This window comes from Triticum urartu, chromosome 1 (assembly GCF_003073215.2).
Source record: "Triticum urartu cultivar G1812 chromosome 1, Tu2.1, whole genome shotgun sequence".
Classification (NCBI taxonomy): Eukaryota; Viridiplantae; Streptophyta; class Magnoliopsida; order Poales; family Poaceae; genus Triticum; species Triticum urartu.
The window spans coordinates 498,412,888-498,429,794 of record NC_053022.1 but is presented as its reverse complement, the minus strand read 5'-3'; the positions used below and the strand labels follow the sequence as shown (position 1 = coordinate 498,429,794).

The 16,907-nt window shown below is 40.4% G+C and overlaps 1 long non-coding RNA gene across 15 annotated transcripts; it reads left to right on the top strand.

The window, feature by feature from the left end:
• The first annotated feature begins 7,194 nt into the window (after nucleotides 1-7,194).
• Nucleotides 7,195-12,590, top strand: LOC125522483. 15 transcript variants are annotated; one of them, XR_007289803.1, is made up of 11 exons: nucleotides 7,204-7,571; nucleotides 7,817-7,864; nucleotides 8,187-8,438; nucleotides 8,541-8,675; nucleotides 8,832-8,875; nucleotides 9,013-9,075; nucleotides 10,526-10,618; nucleotides 11,038-11,192; nucleotides 11,297-11,352; nucleotides 11,794-12,015; nucleotides 12,167-12,590. It is a non-coding gene; the product is annotated as an uncharacterized LOC125522483 (long non-coding RNA). The 15 variants fall into 15 exon arrangements; XR_007289801.1 differs by having other exon boundaries at nucleotides 10,514-10,618; XR_007289795.1 differs by having other exon boundaries at nucleotides 8,541-8,749.
• The last annotated feature ends 4,317 nt before the right edge of the window (nucleotides 12,591-16,907 follow it).

Here is a 16,907-nt window from a genome sequence, read left to right as displayed (position 1 = left end):
GTGGTAAAACAACCCACACATGAAGATTAAAAAAATATTTTTATTTACATCTGTATTTTTTGTATACATTGTACAACTACATCTAATCTATTGTACATGTACAAGTACAACAAGGCTGTACAGGGGCAGTATATACATTTACTGTACACTCTAACGGGCTTAAGGCAAGCCCGTACCCCCACCTAATGTGGGGGCAAGGAGACGGGCCGAATGCCACCTTATAAAACTGGCCTATCCTGCGGTATGTTAGCAATGCGGTACAAAACCAGTCTACTATGGTGAGAATAATAATATATATTTTTGAGAAACGTGAGGAAAATAATAATACAAGAAACTGTGGTTGCATGGGTCCGGCCCACTCTAAAGCAGGCCTCTGGGCTTCATCTCGCAGTTTCTGACCCCCTAAAAATTATGTAAAGAGGAAAAAGGGAGAGAGAGGGAACGAACGATTGGAATGAACAGTTATTTCACAGTTATTTCTCATTGATTGAAGACAGGGTATTTATACCCACTTACAAGGCAGTTAGGATTACAATGTCGGTAACTACAACCGACTTAACAACCGACTTAAGCATTGATTATTAGGATTAAATTAATCCTTAACACCCCCCTAATCTATGCTAGTCTAATACGCATCATCTTGATAAAGACTTCTCCGAATATGTGTTTGCCTTGAGAATGTTCATCGTCTTCATTTTGAGAAAGACTCCTCCAAAAACCCTGTGGGAAAAAATGTGAGGAGAATTGTATTTGACATGTTGCTAAAACTCCTTTAAACCCAGTGGGAAAAATAAGAAGAAAATGATGCAACATATAATGATTATTGCCTCTTAATAATCCATATGAGAAAAACCTTTGAAGAAGGATAAAACTCATTAGTGAGTTTAGATAACAATAAATATGTCTTGAGTACTTCCTTTGAAAACCCCGATAGGGAAAATAGAAAGTATGACATATAATCTTTGAGAAGATATTGCCTCATTAAAAACCATTATGAGAAACTTTGAGAGAAAACTCATAAGGGAAAAGAGTGCGATATGATATGCCATTGAAAACTCCTTTAAAACCCAGTGGGGAAAATATAAGGAGAAGATGATATGACATATATGGGAACTTGTGTTTATATTGTCTCGTTAAAAACCTTTATGAGAAACCATTACGGAAAAACTCATGAAGGGAAAAAGAGTACAATATATGCAATCTTAGGATTGTTAATAGGTTATAGATTTGGGAGATTACTCCCCCTGAACTTTGCAAACCTGGAGAATGTGTAATACAAATTCCATTGATATGGTCCCGGAATTATGAATAATCTGTAGGACTTTCAAAGTATGTTGTTTGCATATTGTTTCCTCACTTGTCTATAATTCGTGAGGATAAGTAATTTTTAGCAATGTATTTTATGATATTGCTCTTCATGTAACCTGTAGTTTTTGAGTAACACAAGTGGTAGCATCTTAACAAATCAAGTTATGTGATTCCGATGAATCCCAAGCACATGCTTTTGAGTGTGGTTAATCATTCTGCTGAGCCATGCATATTTGGCAATGTTTTTAGATAAAGCAATTATGTTAGAGTGATTAGTGGAAGTAGTCGTTAAAGTCTATTTAGATGACTTCCACAAGAAGACTATTCCGGTGAATTCAGTCACTGATATGGCATTGTTGGGATCAAATAAAGAGCCAATATCATTCATCATATCATGGTCATATCTTGATTTTCTTGATGGAATTGCCCAAGATTTATTGTGGGCTTGAGATATAAGTTAATATTTCTTATATCGACCATGTACCTTTTGTTGGTATGATATATCCATATTGAACTTCTCATATATGTTTTGGATATATGTTGACTGATATGTATTCTTGAGAGAATGCTCAAGTTGTAAACTTAAGCTAAATTTGGTTTAATCCAAATTTTTCGCCTTGAGATGATTTTGTGTATGTTTAGGGATTGTATAGACATTCATGATGAGGACATCAATATACACTGAGGTGATGAAATAAAATCAAATTGATTCTATTACTAAACATGTAAATAATCATCATTATTCGAGTAGTCCTTTTGAAGAAGGAACTCATTTAGTCGGTAGTACCATATGATTTCCGACTATTTCAAGTCATAGAGTGACTTAAGAAGTATTACACAAAAACTTGTTGCGATTTGCTTTTGGATTCAGAAGTATAAGCCCTTCAGGGACTTCAATAGAGATTTCTGAAATGAGCGACTCATATGAGTATGTAGCCACTTCATCCATCAACTGCATGTATATTATTATTATTATTATTATTATTATTATTATTATTATTATTATTATTGCCAATGCTATTTAGTATTGAAACATAATTCCACTCATACCAAGAGGGTATGTTACATCATAATCGATGTCGGGTCTCTGCGTGAACCCTTTTGCTACAAGCCTCGCTTTCTCACCACCTCATCGACTTTGTCTATGAATGAGAAGTTTTTTAGTATTCCATACGAAAGATGATTATGAGGAGTAGGTATTACTGCGGTAAATACCACTCGTTTTATGAGCGAGAGCTATTATTCGTTACTTGCTTCCTTTTATGTGAACCAATATGAATGCAAGAGGCAAACTACCATGGATTTTGGTTCAGGGCCCAAAAAGTTTTAGCAATTTTGAGAAGAAATATATGTCGACAAATGTAGTCTTTAGTTTATATGATTCTGATGGAATCATTGAAGTTTGTGGAAATATATTTATTCCATTTTAACTCCTTGTGATTTCCTACAACAAATGGAGTCAAGGTGTTTCGATGTCCCGGCACCAAAATATTTGTGCACATTTATGCCGGGCTTTGGATTATGAGCATCCAATGAGGTGTCTTTCAACTTGATGTTGAATTACATTTACTGGTTGAGGATTTGATTTCCTCTGTTTCCAGGGAAGCATATGAGAAGTTATATCTCGTCTTGTCATATTTTCTCCCCCTCTTGCTCTCATTTGGGGATAAGAGTGGTTTATCAGGTACCTCCACTCTTTCTGACACTTTACTGCAGGAATATAGAATTTAGTGACACCTTGTCATCAGTAAATGTATGTGGCAAATTTGCAATGTGTTGCAAATATATGATTCTCTAAACTTCTAGTTCAGATTCTTTGAGTACGTGGATATAAGGATTGAATGTCAATAACATTTCTAATTTATTTCTCGACATTCTTTATGGTACTTATCTCCCCCTAATGCCGAAAAAATATCCTTATTGCTGATGCAATCAGCATACGGGCTATGAATAATTTTGATTGACGGATAAATTTTTATTTCTCACATAGACCCCTAATTTTCGTGAGTGCCCATTGATGTACGCTGGAGTGGTGATATCGGTACGCAGATGGGAAATACTTTGTTGATTTCCACGTAGTAACTACAAGGGGAAAGTAGTATATATGCAGTTGGTATGATTTAGATCATACTTACGGTGTGTAAGGCCGTATGTGTCCAGCAAGAGGCTGGTAAATTTACAATTCTTTAAAATTGGTCATGTAATTAATTTCACTATCTTTGATAAGAAATTTAGTTAAACCATTCTGGGTATGTACATAGAGTACAACATATAATCAGACATTGCTTGTGAAATGATTTCAATGACATTGTCCATTTGAATGGGTTTATAGATCCTGTTTTCAGGAGAATTTGCTCCTACTTTGATAAGTTAAGCAATTTATTGGGTAAGATCATGGTTGTGTGTGATAAGACACACTTAAAAACATTTTATGAGTGTGTATATGAGTACCATGAAGTGTCTAAATTAATCCAGATAATGGTTCAACATTCCACATATATCTTTTGAATGTGTTCAAGAAAGAATAAGTGGCTCATTTAGAATTTTAAGGTGAGAGTTCCTTAAAACAGATTTCCCCTATGGCACATGTGGTGCCCATATAATCTGATGATCTGGGGAATATTTTTGCAACTTGTTAAGTTGTGACCAACCGAATTGTCAAGAATTTTCTAATCATCCCCAAACCAGGATGGCTAAGGCTATCAAGCCTAATATTTAATTAATTAATACTTAGAAAATCATTGTGTACGCAACAATATTGAGTATGAATTGAAACATACATTCAAATTTATCGAATATTGTATCCAATGGATATGATATTGGACACTTTACTACATGTAGTAGTACTAGTATGGGCTAATAATATATTGGGATAATTAGGAGATTACCTGAGGTCTCCAATATTTTTGAGTGCAAATGTTTTCATCCTCCATTTTCTGCACTAGATTTTGTTCCTCCTTCTGATGAAGATTCTGAGAGACATCCTTTACCATAATTTGGTTGTTATTTGCAAATTTGCAAATTTATCCCATTGAACTTATTGGCCTTTTAATAAATTTGTGGTGTGGTTTGACCATATGTTTAAGGATTTGGTAATCATAGGTACGATGTTTGTATAACCACACATTTGACAAACTGGAGATTTGTCTTTGTGATCATTTGAAAATGATTTATTCCTTATTAAGAGGTAATTCTTTCTTCGGTTGTCTTTTAGCCTCCACTTTAATTTTGAATTTCACATGGTTCTATTTTGCGACTATGAAGTTGCACAAAATACTAAGTACTAGCAAGAATTTCAAATAATGGAACAGAACCCGTTGGGTGAATCTGATGATTTGAAGAAATTCCATGTTTCTTCGTCATGGAAAATGGTAATACCATCATATGAGCATGTAAAGGGTATTAAGGGCTTTTTCAACCAGATTTACATATGAAAATATTTGATCATGGATCTCAACTTGAAGTTGATTAAGTGACAGAATTACGAGATGTGATAGACTTGAGGTCTTCAAAAACGAATGGGTAATCATTCACGATGTGCTCAAGGCATCATGTTTATATTAAGGAAAATATTCAGGGTGAATCTAAGTTCATCCATTATGTATTTAGTTTGAGAACTAAGTGAAGTTGGGACACATAAAATGCATATGAGCGTTGCAACTTTAGAGTCACCGCCAAAAACATAGACGTTGCTTGTTTGACGTTGGTTAGTCACTGTGAAAGTATAACCACAATGTGATGTGGACATTGCAAAAATGTTGATACACTCAATTGTTACCATAATTATGGGATCCATCTTGATGGATGAACAACACTAAAATTATAAATAGTGACATAGGCTTCACTGCCATGTATTTTACCAATGTAGTTTTCACTGCCATGTATTTTACCAATGAAGTCAATCACGATTATATGCAAATATTTATGTAGTTTTCTATGACATATTCAAGCAAAATGATGCTTGAATAGTTGATATTAGCACACAATACCATTTTGGTATATAGCGAGTGTGCAAGAATTATATTTACTATGAGAGTAAAAAATATATTTTAGTGAACAACAACAAACTTCAGACGAGCAAATTTTATGAATATCTGGTGCTTTATAACCATATGTGTAGGCCTCAAATTATATAGGATAACACTTTGAAGATAATCACCAATGGTGTAGATCTCGCAGTAATAGAAAAACATATTCTGACTTTTGCCAGTAGATGCTCATAATTCTATTACCTTATGTTATGCTGAATTAATGAAATCACTTTTAAGGTAATCATCTGTCAAAGTGACATGATGTAGACCTTCCAGTAATAGTGGATAGTCTGCAAAATTTTGCAGTAGATGCCAGTATTACCTTATGATATCTTGAAGTAGTCACATCAAATATTAATATTTGGAAGAGCACTACGAAGGTAGTCATTTTGTTAAAAAGACAAGATGTAGACCTCACAGTAGTGGTGGCTAATCTGCAAATGGCACAGTAGATGCCACCAGTACCTTGTGATTCACAAATAAAATTTTGGGTAATCACATTAATAATTGGAAGAGCATGTTGAAGGTAGTCATCTTATCAAAATGATAAGATGTAGACCTCACAGTAATGATGGATAATCTGCAAATTATGCAGTAGATGCCATCAAATACCTTGTGATTCACAAATGCGATTTGAGGTAGTCATATTAAGTATGACACTTCAATTTAATGTCGAGATTTGCACGAAAATTATTTTCACATGCAAAGATATGGTTGTTGCACTAAATTAAACATGTTATATGGATTGCTTGAAAAGCAAACATATTGAACTCTATATTAATTAGATCTGAGGATCTAAACAAAAAGTGTGTGGACTATTTTGTAGTTGTTACAGCCTGAAAAACCATTTCAGAAATCCAGGTTATCAGATGTAAAGTACAGTTTGTGTTGAACATATACTGTAGGTATTAATGTACAAATATTAGAAAGGAGGAGGGCTGAATAGAAAATCCGCCAAAGGGATAAGCTTGCGTCCATTCTTTTTCATGTGCGGTTCCATGATGGGGAATTTTCTAATCGCCGTCGTTATCCAGTTTGGCTCTGCCTTTACAAATCAATCGATTCTTTCTGCTTCCACCACCCAGCGCCCCTCGTAGCCGCTGGGATATCGAGGACTTGCAACCCGTGAGCGATGACTTGCCTCGCGCTGGGGTTCGCCGCTGTGCGCTGGACGCCGCCTGAGGAACTGCGCCGCTGCGCCCTGCTGCCGGCCGGGAGGGCAAGGCCCCGCCGTCGTGCTCGATGGGTGCCATGCCTTGGATGCTGCGGGGTGGTCGTGGCTACCAGCATATATCGATGCCGCGAATCGCGACGCGGCGATCCGTGTCGGGTGGATCCGCCGATGCCTCTGAAGCGCCGGAAGGAGCACCATCAAGGCCGAGGGCCCTCGCGTCCTCGGCGCCGGATAGCGTCGCTGCCACGGCTGTGCGTCATGGTCTCGCCGTTGGGGCGAGCATGGCGTCGTCGGTCCTCTTCTCTTGTTCTTCTTCCATTCCTTTTCGCTTGTTGCGTGGCCTAATGCTCTCGGTAGAGGCGTGCGTGATAACGTGTAAAGAGGAAAAAGGAAGAGAGAGGGAACGAATGATCGGAATGAACAGTTATTTCTCATTGATTGAAGACAGGGTATTTATACCCACTTACAAGGCAGTTAGGATTACGATGTCGGTAACTACAACCGACTTAACAACCGACTTAAGCATTGATTATTAGGATTAAATTAATCCTTAACAAATTAAACCCTTTACGAGTCCGCATCCTCGCGTTGTCCACGTCAGCAGGACGTTTCTGTTCACGGTGGCCAACTGAATGTCTAGTTGCGTACATGTCACAAAAAAATCGCCCGGCGCTTCTCGTTCGCTTTGTCGAGAAGAAATAGAGAGACAGGACGTCGCGTCGATCCCTTTTCCTTTCCTCCCCAAAACACGCGCCCCTCTCCTCCTCTCCCACAGCTAGGGTTGCCGCCGCCGCCGCCGCCGCCCTCCCCGCGCTCGCGGCCTCTCCACCTCGCAGCAGGAGCTCCCGCGCCGCCCCGTCCCCTCGCCCATGCAGGCCTCGCCGCAGGAGAGAGGTAGCGCGCCCGCGCCGCCGGGTAGCAGCCACACCCGGAGGAGGTCGTCCATGGAGCCCGCATCCCCGTCGTCGACCTTGCGCACACGGAAGGTCTCTGCTGCTGGCCAAGGTCGACCAGGTCGACAGCGCGCTCGCCGGCCTGCAGCTCATCCTGGAGCCTACGTATGGTCACTTGCTACCCCCCCCCCCCCCCCCCCCCCCCCCCCCCCCCCCCCCCCCACCCCCCCCCCCCCCCCCCCCTCTATTGATCTCGAGATGCCCATGGAGAGCTATGTAGTTACCCCAAGGATAAAGTTTCTGGCTTGCTTCACGGGCCATGGCTCCTTCCCCAACCCCATTTTGTCTCCCCTCTGACTTGGCTGTTCCTGATCTCGGTGGCTGACATGTCTCAAATTTCCATTGTACAGGGCTACTAACATAAAAGAGCAAACTGGAAATTCATCTGCATATTTTAGGTAATTACAGGCATGAACTTGTCCCTGCAAGTCGTGATAAGAGTATGAACTTAAATTCGCCAGAATGAGTTCTTATTTTGATTATCTTTCACTTTACTCTTAAGTAAACAAATCTAGGAAGCTAAAGCTTAAGAAGTTGGAGTTTCGATCCTGAAAATGCTATTTGGAGTATAGATTGAAATGCTTTAGATTTTGTGCCTTATGAAAGAACACAATTATGATATGAAATCAAACTTTCCCATTTCTAAAAAGCTGAAGTGCCTGTTGGCTGCTAATAATTGTGTTTATAAATAAATTATATTGTTGTCTATTATATATGCAGGTCGATTTGAATGATGTAAAAGGTCACCGCTGCTGGCCGAGGTCATGTTGGATGCCCATTTGTGGTCCTTTTTCCCTTGTTCTTGTTGTACACACTATAGATCATTTTCATGGATTTCTGATATGATTGCTTCAGTGATGATTTTTGCATAACCACATGCTGATGGTGCACTTGCCTTTGGAATTAAAGATCAGCTTAGCACACTGACCAGAGATCATATAAAAATACTTGACTCTACAGCAGTAGGAAGGGGTGAGCTAATTCTGTTGTCACTATGCTTCACACTTTTCTGTCATAGTTTGCTTCTTAAAATTTCGCTACAGATTTCACAGCTAATAAGTATGTAAAAGACAGATACAGAGAAGGGGATCAGGGGAGTGGATTCCCATAATGATGCAAGAAAAAATGTCTTTGGGTCCAACATATAACGTTGAAGGAAAGGAAGAAGCTTCTTGGTAATGGAGATGGTTCTCTTATATTTGGTAGGAGGTAGAAAAAATCCAGCATGGAAAAACACCACATTCAACATGGTGTAATTATGATGATCTAAATGAGTACTTGTGGTCTGTTTATGGCCTTATTTTCTGGTCACATACCGACACGCGTTTTCAAATTTTCTCTAATATAGATCCTACTATGTTTCAGTACATCTAATTGTTTCTCGCTAGGATGGCCAATGCGGGATGATGGTGAGTTCTTCAAATATGTGCAAGCTATCTCCTCTTCAGCATCAGTAGATTTTTGAAAACATTAGGTCTGAATTTTAGAGTGCACTTCTGCAAAAAAGAGTTTGTCCTGATTACTATTTTTGATTTTATTTCTGCAGGCACTGAGGAATGATTGAATACAGCTAATCATTTTGGAGGTTTGTTGTAGGCCGCTCTACAAGGTATTTTGTTAAGATATGCTCTTTCTCTGTCTGCCATTTTAGCCATCAGTTGAGGATTTAACTTACCAGGTTTTATCATCATTAAACATACTTTCTTTTGGAGCCCTGTTTGTTCATGTTTTGTAGTATTTTTTCGAGTATTTGTAAATTCCTAGCTAATAGGGGAAACACACATTTAGGTGTGTGTTTGAGAAAAAAAATATTCATGAGCTTAAGTCCTCAGTGTTTGGTGAAACTTTAAACTATACACTTGCTATTTCTGTAGCGTCTTCAGGGGGCAGCTTATTCTATCAACATATGCCAACCTGCATATTTATTTTGTATGCAAATCTATTCGACCCAAATGCTTAATGGTATTGACTGTACTCTGAATATTGTGGGAGATGTCATTTTGAGATTTTGCTAGCCTACTTTCTATTGGATTTCACTATGAATATGTCCTTCCTCTAAATCTGTGGGAAAGGTTCACCAGAAGTGCCAGGTAGATGTAGCACTGACACTACATTCCTAAATATAAGTCTCAAAAAGAATATTAGTACACCGGTCTTTATGATGCAATGAACTTTGTTTCCCTAATTGAACTGATGCAGCGAATATTAGTACACCGGTCTTTTTCAACAATACTCCTGACATTAACGACCCAAATGCGTGTTCAATTTGACTGCCATCTGATATTTCTACAAGGTAATATCAAAACAGAAAGATATGGAAGGGCATGTTTTTTTTGTACAATGTGAAGTATATTCATGAATGGGTAACTGGTACCTTCATTTGAATCAACTTCGTCAAAGAATTTTGCTGCCATGCGATGCTCTTCAGTTATGCGAGTGATGATCTAACATTGTGCAAGTACACAGTTTCTTATGTTAGCTTAGTTAATCCAAACACACCATGCCCATGATCATCTGAATAAACTGAAGGACATGCATGATATCACCGAGAGTGAATACAGTGATGTGCCTTGATATAATATGAATAATTTTTATGTGTAATTACATTGATTAGATGCTGCTGCTTTTGTAATAAGGTATTAGCTTGCATACGTGCAATTTTTAGCTAGCATTATTCTTAGGAGGATGGAGGCACTATTACCCCTCCCTCTTCGTCACACGCCTATCAGTCGTGGGCGTCGCCACCGACCGCCGAGACCTGGTCTGCTACGGAATGCGTCGCTAAAAAGATTGAGTAACATCTTTCCAACATACTTCTATTTGTGATGCTTTGTTCTGGAGTGCTATCATAATTTCATTGATGTGCTATTGTGCTTATAAGTACTGATGATGGATTCTATTTCTATGGCAAATATCCATTTCATATTTTTGTAGCATTGTTAAGTGTTTTGTTTGCCCTGATTTGCAGTGTGTGTTATGCTTGAAAGAGATCAACTTTCCCTATCTAGTGGCACTAACTTTGTTGCATATGGTGTTCTCATCTGTAGTATGCTTTGCAGCTACAAAGATTTTCAAGATACTTAATAGCTATACTGCCATGGGTCATTTGGCTAATGGAGGTGTGTGGTGCAATCTAAGCTGGACTACAACTTGTATGCTCATATATCCCTCCTGTTGCTAATCTGCAGGAAGACATTCTATCTTATATTTTGGTTGCCTAAAGCATGTTTTTTCTTGATAGTCTATTAGTCATGCCGTTGGCTATTGTTATTTGGAGTGAAGATTGAAATGCTTCAGATTTTGTGCCTCATGAAAGAACACAATTATGTTATGAAATCAAACTGTCCTATTTCTAATAAGATTAAGTCTATCTGTTGGCTGCTAATAATTGTGTTCATAAATAAATTATATTGTTGTTTATTAAGTGTTTGTGCCAGATGTGTTCTGCATGCTCATTTGTTTTGCTAATATGATGTTATGCTGGCGTTCATTTGTCCACTGTACCATTGGGCTGTGTCGCTGTATGATGTTATGGTGGCGTTCCATTGTCTGAATTTGGATCGTGGTGCAGGTCTCAGCAGCACCCAATGGCAGGCTGAATGGTGTGGTGGCATCTCCAAACCCTCATGTGCCGTCCGTAGGGCAGTGGGCAACAATAGGGCAGCAGGATTACAAGAATGCCAACATGTATGTTGGCGCTGACCCCTACGTAGTATTACTACGGAGGTGAAGCACTAAAGCACCATTTAGTCTGTTACTGTGTGTTTCTATTGAATTAGTTATCTCAGTTCGAATTAGTCTGATAACAATGCCTTTTGGGATTTTTGCAGGCTGGGCGGATTATTCAGTCTATGTGGGCGTTGACGGAGCAGAGTCATTTAACCCTGTGAGTGTTATATCCTGTACTTTACATGCTGAAAAATATCATACCTGGAAAAATTCTCATGGAGAATCTGTATGCGTCCATTCCCATATCCTTCATGAGGCGCTCATCTTCCCGCCGTTTTTGGCAACTAAGGATCAGTACTACTTAGTTTCCATTTGTTAGATTAGAACTTAAATTCAAGGATCTTCTCAGAGTGTGCTCTTAATCAACAACTTTAAGCATGTACTTTATGAAAAATTAAAGACCCAATTAAAAAGCAAGATTACTCCCTGTTAAATAAATAATCTAGGTAATTGTGATGTTCAATTCAAAAGCCATCAAACTGTGCTATTTTTAATCATATTATGTATATGCCAGTAGTTCTATAGGATAATTTGCTCAAATAGCACCAAGCTAAGCAATGCCATCGTTACGACTCTAATACACGATTCTTTCCACCAGGGAAATGTGCTAGCAAGGGTATGATTGAGCATGATGGACATGATGGATGGCAGGAAATAGAACTATAGAAAGGGAGATCTCGTAAAGTGTTTCGGCGAATGGCGATGCAATGCTTGTGCTCCAGGGAGCAGGCCAATGTGGTTGGATGAGCTGTATGCCAAAAATGATTGTCTTCAGGAAGCCAAGTTGTCTCTCGAGGAGGGTGGATCCCTTAACTATGAGGTTGGTGCTTTGATATTTCTACTGCCGGCCATGTGTTATAGAAGCAATCTCTGGAGTCCTGTATATTTATTATGTGGACTACCGTGTGATACTCGACATGTCAATCCATACTCAGATGCATTTTATCTAACCATAATGCCGTTGGTTTTAGATTATTTCAAGTCGCAAGATATTAGCATAGACCTAAGCATGTTGTGCTTCAAGATGAGGAGCCAGGCCTGACGGCAAACACAGGAAGAGGTGGTGCGATGGAAGAATATGGCTTGGACAATTCCAGCGAGATGTGGCTCCAGTGGATGTCGGCGATGCAGCAATGAGAAGATCCTTTAATTTGGCTGCTCCCCTGTCCTCCCAATCGTTTGTTTTCTTAGAATTTATTTCTCTTTCTTTCATGAGTAGGGTTTAATCTTTTGAAGTTTGTACAAGGGGTTTGATGACCACCTGATTGCCATTCCTCTTCTCCTTGCCTTTCTTTTGGAGCATGTTAGGCTTTGATTTCAATTTAATGTTGTCCTCTACCATCCACCTTGTAAGACTCTCACCTACTATATGATAATATGGACCTATTACCTTGATATGCCTAATGATTGAACACTTATCTGCCAAGCTTGTGTTAACTCTATTTATATCTTAACAACTGAGCTACTCTGGCACGCATATGCACGTTCACAACTGCACAATCAAGGCAGGTGCGCAAAGGACCGCAGAGGAGGCGCGCCCCAACCACTAGTACAAAACAAATCCCCCAGACGCAGCCTCCCCGTGACACTCCGTCCCTCATCGGCGGTGCTGTGTGCGCCGTGACTCCCCTCTCGTTGCCGCCGTCGTATCGTCGCCGCCCCGTCTTGCGCCCCGGCCTGTTCGCATCGCCTCAAACCGATGGCGAGGGTGGAGTAGACGGGATAGGGCAGAGCGAACCTGCAACGCGCCCATCGATTTCGATACTGTAAGCTCAACAATTCTCACTAATTGTTTCAGGTTGATGCTTTTGATCTCCATAGGATTTGGAGTCTGCCCGGTGATATGTACTGGATGCATCTTATCTTGCCTTCGCACAATTGCAATCTGGAGTACTATCTTATTAGTGACTAATGACTTTGATTTGAAGGAGGCTGTTAGCTGTGAGTTGTCAGACTTTGATTTGAGACGATGAACTGCAGGAAGGAAGGTCAGGTTCCCAATGTTTAATACCCCATGCATTCCTACTCCCTCCGTTCCTAAATATAAGTCTTTCTAGAGATTACACTACGACTACATATGGATATATATAGACATATTTTGGAGTGTAGATTCACTCATTTTGCTCCGTATGTAGTCCGCATTGGAATCTCTAAAAAGACTTATATTTAGGAATGGAGGGAGTAGATGCGATTCTGGTTTTGCGAATTAAACAAGGCATGTGTACAACCATAGTATCTTGGTTTGTTGCGTCACTTATACTCTTGATGATATTCCATTCCTAAATACAGTAGATTGTCAAAATATTATTTGCAAAATCCAGACGATAATCTGAAAATAGTGGAAAGTTTCACGATTCAGTGTGTGAACCCTTCTTAGGGTTTTGCTTTTATTTTGTTTAAATAAACTGCATTCTGTGGGCACGCAATGCATGTGTACAAAGAACCACGTACACTAACTTCTAGTGGATGTTTTCATGGATATTTTTGTGAAATTTGTTGCCAGCAGTATATAATTATCAGTCTGGAGTTCACAATTCAGGGAGCTTTAGTATTTGCTGGTTAATTTTTGGTACATGAGGCAAATGATGTCGTCTTTGCTGTTTTTTTTTGTTACATTGTTATTAATCGAATTGGAAATCCAGCTTTTTTTCGTCATTCTTCTTTGAATGCAAGGCTTGAATATATGTTGTTGCTGCTGATGTTTGCTTTAGTTTCTTAATGTGTAATTTATTGCTTGTTACGTATTTGACACGGAAGGCATTCAAACCTTAGTATCTCTGTGTGCTAACATGCAAAATAGGTGAAATAATGAGTACGAAATCTCCTGTAGAGGATTGATTCGAGGTGCATAGTAAAAAAAAGTGTTTAGGCAATAGAAAAGCAGAAAAGTACATCTAGTTTATAAAAGGCAGGGCTGTAACATTTTCCCTAAAAAAAGTACATCCAGTTCGTCCCATTTGCACTGTACTGCTGTGAAGCAATCAGGATGTATGCTTTGGCTGTGTATGTTGGTATCACCATCGATCTCAATGATTGGTACATGAGCAATTTTACGCCAATCTCTTCCACTGTTTTCTTGGCAACTCTCTATTTGAAATGGGCATCCTTTGATGTACCGTTCTTTCAACGACTTCTAATTAAGCAAAGTTCAAAGAAGCACTAGACATTAATTATGTGTTTGGCCACCTACTTGGGCTTTTCTAGCTTAGGCGTGATTAGGCACAATTAGGCATTAATACTGTAGCACGAAGAAATAAACCATATGCCCATCTTCCTATTTTTCCACTAAAGCTCTCATATGTGTAGAGTTGATACAGAACCTAGGTTTCCTCCTCATGTCGGGGTCCCACGTGGAATCGTCCGGAAACCCGGCGGTCCGAAGCTTGTCTCCTTCGTCGGACCGATGTAGCCACGTGGCGCTGCTTCGACGGGCCGTGTAGTGCCTAGCCCGGCTATTTAAGCCGACCGCCGGCACCGATACCCTACCCCTCCGCATTTCCCTTCGCTCGTCCGCCGTCGCCGCCGCCACTTTCCACTCCCCGTCCGCTACCACTAGTAGCCATGCCCTCATGCCGCCGGATAAGGGGCTATTCATTTTTAACGCCGTAGCGTCGGCTGCAGCTCCTTGAGTAGATCCGGACAAGGCGCGAAGTTGGAGGAGGAGGATATGGGGACGCTGGGGATGTGGATCTGTAGACGGAGCAGCAGGCCATCCTCGATTCTCTCCACTTGGAGTCGGTTGTGGAGGCGAGACGCTGTCGCCGACAAAAGATGGAGGCGCAACACGCCATGAAGGAGGAGGAGATGTTCGCCTACATGGGTGAGGTCGGATAGGAGGAGGAGGAGCCGGAGCCCTCCTACGCACCCGTCCACCCGACACCGACGTCGTGGTCATCTCAGATGACGAAGCTTAGTTAGGGTAGTTCATAGGATTTCTTTTGCATACTTTGTATGAATCTAGGGGTTGAAATATCAGAGACTCGGATGCAAAGTGGCTAATTTGAAGCGTGGCCGGTCACTGTTCGTGGACGTGCTCGGTCGTGTTCGCGGGTGTTTGAGAGATGGGATTTGTCAAGTCCGTCTTTAAACACTCTTAATCAGCAAAGCTGGCCATTATTGGATGGAAAATTGAAAAAAAAATAGAAAGCTACCAAGGATGACCTCTTCAACATCCGGCCGTTATCAGATTCAGGCAGGTCCCAGTTCAGTTCCTTACAAGTGTAGTGTATCTGTGTATGTAATGGATGAAGGTACATGCATGATTGAGCTTTTTTTTGAGGAGATTGTTAACTGATAGCTGCTCGGTTGACTGACGAGTAGGAGATTAATAGACTAATTGGCTATTTAATTAACTAATCAAATGATTTATCAATTTATCGGCTACTCAATGATCTTACGAGTATGGATTAACCGGCAAGTTAAATAATTAATCGGACAAATTCTTCAACAGGGCAAATACCTATGGTCGTTTGTATTGTCGAGGTGTTGGTTGTGCAGTCGTTTGTTTTTGTCTTCTGAAGAATTATATCGTTGTATGCTCCATTTGCATGTAAGTATGTAACGGTGGTGTACTTGGTGGCCAGATGTGGTAAGGTATAGTGGTAAAGCACATGAAGATGGAAAAAATATTTTTTTAATTTACATCTGTATTTTTACATACATACATTGTACAATGTACAACACAACAGTATGTACATCTATCTACAAGACTGTACAAAGGGCTGTATGTACATTTTCTGTAGGCCCGTACCCCCACCTACTGTGGGGCAATGGGACGAGGCGAAGGCCACCTTATAAACCGGCGCATCCTGCGGTAGGCTAGCGATGCGGTACAAACGCTAAAAAAAACAACGGAGTGCTTTTTTTTTAGAACATAGGAGTGCTACGGTGTGGAAAATAAAGGACGTGGGAAACTGTGGTTGCGCGGGCTCGGCCCACTCTATTGATATCAAATTGATCAAACCAACACTTGGGCCTCATCTCCCATGAGCACTCCGTCGCTCGCGTGCGGCGATGCCTGCAACCGCGACTCCGCTCCCGTTGCCCAGCTCACACCCGCCGCCGCCGGCGGCCTCGCCTCGTCCGGCCTGTTCGCACCGCTACGAACCCATGGCGAGGAAGGAGGAGAAAAGATAGGGCAGAGCGGATCTGCAACGCGCCCACCATTTTGTTTGGACGCTGTAAGCTCACGGGTTCTCGCTAACTGTTTCAGATTGATTCTTTTGGTCTCCATGGAGAATCAGATTGACTTGTACTTGGTGCATGCCGCTGTTCTCGTAGCTCTAACTTGCCATCACATAATTGCAGTCTATCTTATCAATGACTAGTGACCTAACTCTTGACAGTTTCTGTTAAAAAAGAAAACCCTGCCAGTTAGGATTTCAGCAACTGAGTACCATTGGGCATTGGAAGATGGTGGAGGCTGTTAGCCGTGCCTGGAGGAGCTGCCAGACTTTTTGATATGAGACGATGAAGTGCATTGAAAGGTCAGGTTCCCAATGTTTAATACCGTCTCCGTTCCTAAATAGATGCCATTCTGGTTTTGCACAATAAACAAGGCATGTGTAAAACTATTAGTATCTTATTCTGCTAGCTCACTTATAGTACCCTTGATGGTACTACATAGTAGTGCATGATCTTGAAAATAGCCTATCTTAAAATTATGGAATGCCATATATTTGGGAAAGGAGATCTGGCAACTGGCAGTATATG